Here is a 7,986-nt window from a genome sequence, read left to right on the forward strand (position 1 = left end):
CAGAAAATATTTTTTTATTTTGTTTGGAGTGTACTTTGGGGGTTACAGCACCCTTTAACGGACAAGCCAGCCGGCCCTTTACTAATGGGACACAGGCGCACGCTTGGCGCTGCTCCTTTGTTGATGCACGTGCAGCCACATTGCACACAATTCACAAACACAGAAAATATTTTTTTATTTTGTTTGGAGTGTAATTTGGGGGTTACAGCACCCTTTAACGGACAAGCCAGCCGGCCCTTTACTAACGGGACACAGGCGCACGCTTGGCGCTTCTCCTTTGTTGAAGCACGTGCAGCCCCAGTGCACACAATTCACAAACACAGAAAATATTTTTTATTTTGTTTGGAGTGCACTTTGGGGGTTACAGCACCTTTAACAGTCAAGCCAGATGGCCCTTTACTTATGACACAGGCGCACGCTTGGCACTACTTTGTTGATGCACATGCGGCTACAGTGCACACAATTCACAAACACAAAAAATATATTTTTTTTTTGTTTGGAGTGTACTTTGGGGGTTACAGCACCCTTTAATGGACAAGCCAGCCGGCCCTTTACTAATGGGACACAGGCGCACGCTTGGCACTACTTTGTAGATGCACGTGCGGCTACTGTGCACACAATTCACAAAGACAGAAAAAATATTTATTTTTTTGCACTTGGGGGGAGCACCCCTGATGGACAGAGCACCCCCTGGACAACACTACAGCCGCCCCTTTAGGACTGGGACACTGCACAGGACTTTGGAGTGGACACAGCCCCTATGAACAACTGACTGCACAACACAGTCCGTCCAGCCCCTATGGACTTTGGAGGAGTGGACACAGCCCCTATGGACAACAGCAGCACAGCGCAGCACAGCACAGCACAACACTACACTGCACTACACTACACTACACTACACAGCCCAGCCAGCCCTAACTCCCACCCTCCTTCTTCACTGTCCACAGCCGAGTGAGAAAATGGCGCCGACGCGGGTACCTTATTTAGAATCCAAAACCCGCGAGACCCGGAAGGCGGGATGATGACGTTTTGCCTCGATTTCAGATCCGAATTAGGCGGGAAAAGTCGAGCCTGACTCGGATCGGCAACGGATCGGGGGGGCTCGGATTTCAGAAATCCGAACCCGCTCACCTCTAGTGTATACACTCGTATACGGTTAGATAGGAATGTAAGGATGCATACACTGATATACGGTTTGAGATGCTTTGTTCATGGATAAGATCTATTAATTATCTGACTACAGAGATAGGCCATGTCACTGACATTGCAGGTGTTTCGCTGTACTTAGTCTATGAGAGAGCATCTGTTTACTGAATAAGAGAATATGATATGGATACTACAACAGAACGGGAGTCCATATACATTGGTATACGGTTAGATAGGAATGTAAGGATGCATTCACTGGCATACGGTTAGATAGGAATGTAAGAATGCATACACTGGTATACAGTTTTATAGAAATGTAAGGGTGCATACACTGGTATACGGTTATATAGGAATGTAAGAATGCATGCCCTGGTATACGGTTATATAGGAATGTAAGTATGCATGCATACACTGGTATACAGTTAACTAGGAATGTAAGGATGCATACATTGGTATACGGTTAGATAGGAATGTAAGGATGCATTCACTGGTATACGGTTAGATAGGAAAGTAAGCGTGCATACACTGGTATACAGTTAGATAGGATTGTTAGGATGCATACACTGCAGGCTTGCCTACCCTCCCGATTTGGCCGGGAGCCTCCCGATTTTCGGGTGCCGCTCCCGGCCCCCCGGAAAGGCAGGCAAGCCTCCCAGAAGTATCTGACCCTCCCTACCTCCCCCCTGAAACAATTAGAAACCCCCACAGCAGGGGGGGCCGGTGACCCGATTCGCGCTGAATCGCGTCATCGTGGCCCCGCCCACTGCTTCACAACACCGAAAATAATGGCATTGTGAAGAGGGGGTGGAGCCACCATGACGCGATCGTGCGGCCCCGCCCCAGCTCCACCCCCAATGAGAAACAACCTGACCGTCCCCGCCCCCGGACCCGCCCCCAATGGCCGGCCCCGCCCCCCGCTGTTAGCCGACAATCAGCTCCCTCCCGGAAGGCTGGAGCAGATTGTCGGCAAGTATGATACACTGGTATACGGTTAGATAGGAATGTAAGAATGCATACACTGGAATACAGTTTTATAGGAATGTAGAGATGCATACACTGGTATACGGTTCTATAGGAATGTAGGGTTGCATACACTGGTATATGGTTAGATAGGAATGTAAGGATGCATACGCTCGTATACGGTTAGATAGGAATGTAAAGATGCATACACTGGTATACGGTTAGATAGGAATGTAAGGATGCATACACTGGTATACGGTTAGATAGGAATGTAAGGATGCATACACTGGTATACGGTTAGATAGGAATGTAAGGATGCATACAATGGTATACGGTTAGATAGGAATGTAGGTATGCATACACTGGTATACGGTTAGATAGGAATGTAAGGATGCATACCCTGGTATACGGTTATATAGGAATGTGAGGGTGCATACACTGGTATACGGTTAGATAGGAATGTAAGGCTGCATACACTGGTATACGGTTAGATAGGAATGTAAGGATGCATACACTGGTATACGGTTAGATAGGAATATAGGTATGCATACACTGGTATACGGTTAGATAGGAATGTAAGGATGCATACAATGGTATACGGTTAGATAGGAATGTAGGTATGCATCCACTGGTATACGGTTAGATAGGAATGTAAGGATACATACACTGGTATATGGTTAGATAGGAATGTAGGGATGCATACACTGGTATACGGTTAGATAGGAATGTAAGGGTGCATACGCTCGTATACGGTTACATAGGAATGTAAGGATGCATACACTGGTATACGGTTAGATAGGAATGTAAGGATGCATACACTGGTATACGGTTAGATAGGAATGTAAGGATGCATACACTGATATACGATTATATAGGAATGTAAGGATGCATACACTGGTATACGGTTAGATAGGAATGTAGGTATGCATACACTGGTATACGGTTAGATAGGAATGTAAGGATACATACACTGGTATATGGTTAGATAGGAATATAGGGATGCATACACTGGTATACGGTTAGATAGAAATTTAAGGGTGTATACACTTGTATACGGTTAGATAGGAATGTAAGGATGCATACACTGGTATACGGTTAGATAGGAATGTAAGGATGCATACACTGATATACGGTTATATAGGAATGTAAGGATGCATACACTGGTATACGGTTAGATAGGAATGTAAGGATGCATACACTAGTATACGGTTAGATAGGAATGTAGTGATGCATACACTGGTATACGGTTAGATAGGAATGTAAAGATTCATACATTGTTATATACGGTTATATAGGAATGTAAGGATGCATACACTGGTATACGGTTAGATAGGAATGTAGGTATGCATACACTGGTATACGGTTAGATAGGAATGTAAGGATGCATACACTGGTATACGGTTAGATAGGAATGTAGGGATGCATACACTGGTATACGGTTAGATAGGAATGTAAGGGTTCATACACTCGTATACGGTTAGATAGGAATGTAAGGATGCATACACTGGTATACGGTTAGATAGGAATGTAAGGATGCATACACTGGTATACGGTTAGATAGGAATGTAAGGATGCATACACTGGTATACGGCTAGATAGGAATGTAGTGATGCATACACTGGTATACGGTTAGATAGGAATGTAAGGATGCATACATTGATATACGGTTATATAGGAATGTAATGATGCATACACTGGTATACGGTTAGATAGGAATGTAGGTATGCATACACTGGTATACGGTTAGATAGGAATGTAAGGATGCATACACTGGTATACGGTTAGATAGGAATGTAGGGATGCATACACTGGTATACGGTTAGATAGGAATGTAAGGGTTCATACATTGATATACGGTTATATAGGAATGTAAGGATGCATACACTGGTATACGGTTATATAGGAATGTAAGGATGCATACACTGGTATACGGTTAGATAGGAATGTAAGGATGCATACACTAGTATATGGTTAGATAGGAATGTAAGGATTCATACATTGATATACGGTTATATAGGAATGTAAGGATGCATACACTGGTATACGGTTATATAGGAATGTAAGGATGCATACACTGGTATACGGTTAGATAGGAATGTAGGTATGCATACACTGGTATACGGTTAGATAGGAATGTAAGGATGCATACACTGGTATACGGTTAGATAGGAATGTAGGGGTGCATACACTGGTATACGGTTAGATAGGAATGTAAGGGTTCATACACTCGTATACGGTTAGATAGGAATGTAAGGATGCATACACTGGTATACGGTTAGATAGGAATGTAAGGATGCATACACTGGTATACGGTTAGATAGGAATGTAAGGATGCATACACTGGTATACGGTTAGATAGGAATGTAGTGATGCATACACTGGTATACGGTTAGATAGGAATGTAAGGATGCATTCATTGATATACGGTTATATAGGAATGTAAGGATGCATACACTGGTATACGGTTAGATAGGAATGTAGGTATGCATACACTGGTATACGGTTAGATAGGAATGTAAGGATGCATACACTGGTATACGGTTAGATAGGAATGTAGGGATGCATACACTGGTATACGGTTAGATAGGAATGTAAGGGTTCATACACTCGTATACGGTTAGATAGGAATGTAAGGATGCATACACTGGTATACGGTTAGATAGGAATGTAAGGATGCATACACTGGTATACGGTTAGATAGGAATGTAAGGGTGCATACACTCGTATATGGTTAGATAGGAATGTAAGGATGCATACACTGGTATTCATTTAGATAGGAATGTAGGTATGCATACACTGGTATACGGTTAGATAGGAATGTAAGGATGCATACACTGGTATACGGTAAGTTAGGAATGTAAGGATACATACACTGGTATACGGTTAGATAGGAATGTAAGGATGCATACACTGATATACGGTTTGAGATGCTTTGTGCAGGGATGAGATCTATTAATTATCTGACTACAGAGATAGGCCATGTCACTGACATTGCCAGGTGTATCGCTGTACTTAGTCTGTGAGAGAGCATCTGTTTACTGAATAAGAGAATCTGATATGGATACTACAACAGAACGGGAGTCCATAATTTGTATTCTGCAACTGGTCGATTTGCCTGTCAATCAATATTTATTTACAACTACTGATAGGCGAAGTTTGTGCCGCAACATATATATATATATATATATATATATATATTGGACAGGGCTGGCTCTAGCTCTTCAAAGTGCACTCTCACATCGCGTGCGGCGAAGCCTAGCGCGACCAAAAATGGGGGCGTGGCCTAATTACCCTAGGCCATTCCTCCTATGTGACATTGTTTGGAGGCGTGCCCGCATGGCACGCCTAGAAATAACGTTAAGCTGGGAGGAGCCTCACTAGCTGGGCTTCCCCCAGCCCTCTCCTGTCACTGAATGGATGCTGTGCGCATGAGCGCAGCATCCATTCAGACTTCGGGGTCTGACACCGCCGCACAGCTGCGGCGGTGGGGTCCCCAACCTCCCGAATTCACCACCCGCGCGAGCTGAAATCGGGATGTTGGGGAGGGGTGAGCCCTCCATGGGTGGCGCCCCTGTTTGACCGCACTGGTCAAACACCCCAAGAGCCGGCCCTGATATTGGAATTAAAAAAAGCTGTTAGGCTGCTCAACTACCTTTGATGCTCCATAAAACAACAGCAGCCCAGTATTCAGTTGCAGTGGTGGATGGCTATGTCAATTACATCCCTAGTTCCATCTCTTACATTCCCTATAAGGGAACACCGGGTGTGTGAGTAAACTGTTTGTCATTTTTAAGTGCTTTTCAGTATGTATTGTGTTCCAAATTAAATAAATAAACCCTTTTCATGGAAATACCAAACCACAAGCCTTCTGCATAATATACCTCATATACAGTACTGTGCAAAGTTTTAGGCAGGGGGAAAAAATAGAAGTGTTAATAGTTTATTTTTATAAAGTAACAAAATGCAAAGTGAATGAACAGAAGAGAAATCAATAGAAAAGGAAAATCTATTGCACTGGAAGATAAATTAAATATTAGTAGAATGACATATTTGTAATTTATCATGTAATTGACTTATTGTTGTAAGCTAGGGGGTGCTGCCATTTAGTTAGGGAATAAAATATCCCTATCTGGCCATCTATTGTGTTATGTAGATACACAAGAGGACACTGGGCCTGACTCAGCAATGATTGCAACTGCTAATACGCACGCAATAGGCCGTTTGTGGGGTACTTCGCATGTGTATGCATCACAGTGCAAGTGTGTAAACCGGCAATTGCGATCAGGACTGCGATTGCAGTGGCTACACAGACCTATCGCAGAGTGATTGACAGGAAGTGCCGTTTGTGGGTGGTAACGGCAGGCGTGCCAGTGCGTTTGAACGCCTTTGCATGGGCATGAATAAATTAGCCAATGCAATTCCGTACACAGCCTGAGTACTCATAGCGTGCAATGAAGTTACCAATTCCTGAGCTTGTGCAAGTGTGCGTGAGGCTGCGATGGTACCGATGGTTTTGCAGTCTTGCTAAGGATTATAGATGTGTGTAAGATAGAGTGGGCGTCCTTATCAGGGGCGTATCTATAATGGGTGCAGGGTGTGCGGTGCACACGGGCCCCCAGGCCCAGGGGGGGGCCAGCACCACATACCCTGCACGCATATTATTTAAAACCCGCGTCAGGTCTCTCAGCGCTGCTCAAAACGATGGAAAATGGCCGCCACGGCCATTTTTCCGGTGTTTTGCACATGCACTGTGAGGAAAGCAACGGGAAAATGGTGGTGGTGCGCATGCGCAGTAGACTCTGGGCACACTCTAGTGCCCAGAGTCTACTGATGATGCGGTGGCCCGGCCAGCCACGTCAGTTGGCTGCCGGCCGCCAGGGTGAGAGGAGGAGGCCCCGGACGGGGAATGCACATGGGCCCCCTCCATTCTTGAAATGCCCCTGGCCCTTATGTTGTGCTGTGATGGCATAGCGATCGCAATGGATTATCATACTATCGTAGTGAGACCGCGTGCGTAATCGCTATTGCAATCACAGTTGCAATCCGTAATGAAACAGGCCCACTGTGTATATTATAGGGAACCTTCAATACCATCATATTAGAGCATATCATATTTGGCTCCAATGTGTGAACGTTTTGATATCTCTATAAGTCCTCATTCATGCTTCCTATACAGTTGGCTCCATACAAATAATGATTGTCGCTGAAGATATTCTGCACTAACATCTAGGGCTACTCACAATTGCCAGTGTGTTACTCACTACAATTCTAAAACACTGTTACAGTGGACTTGATGGATATGTCCAGATTTTAAGGCTAACAATACTTGAGCACAGGTGACCTAATAAGTACCTCACTTATTTTGATTTAACCAACTCTGCTAAAGTATGGGTATCACTGAAACCAGGACTGTTAGTGTGCCTTGAGGACCAAGGTTAGGAATCACTGCCCTAGGCACAGGCATAGGTAGGTAGGTATCCAGTTCATACTTGCCGACTTTTGATGAACCTTTTCTGGGAGCAGCCTGGTCACCTCGGCTTCGGGGGGAGGGGCCAGGCTACTGCTGTCATTAGGCCCTGCCCCTTTGCTGGAAAGCCCGGAATTTGCGGGTCCGCGATGAGGGGGCGGAGCTAAATGATGTGAATCACAACATATAGTTCCACCCCCTCCTAGCGGACCCGCAAATCTGTCCTAAAATCTCTCCATCCTGCTCACTTCACTATGTGGGAGATATGACTACTCTTTCGGGGGTGTGGGGGGTTACCCGGAAAATCGGGAGCAACCAGCAAATCCCGGGAGGGTAGGCATGTATGATCCAGTTTGTCTAGATATGTATATTAATGGTATAAGAAAGCCAGACCAACACATATTGCTGTTAAC

Source organism: Taudactylus pleione, unplaced genomic scaffold (genome assembly GCF_031769625.1).
Source record: "Taudactylus pleione unplaced genomic scaffold, aTauple2 ptg000089l, whole genome shotgun sequence".
In the NCBI taxonomy this organism is placed as follows: domain Eukaryota; kingdom Metazoa; phylum Chordata; class Amphibia; order Anura; family Myobatrachidae; genus Taudactylus; species Taudactylus pleione.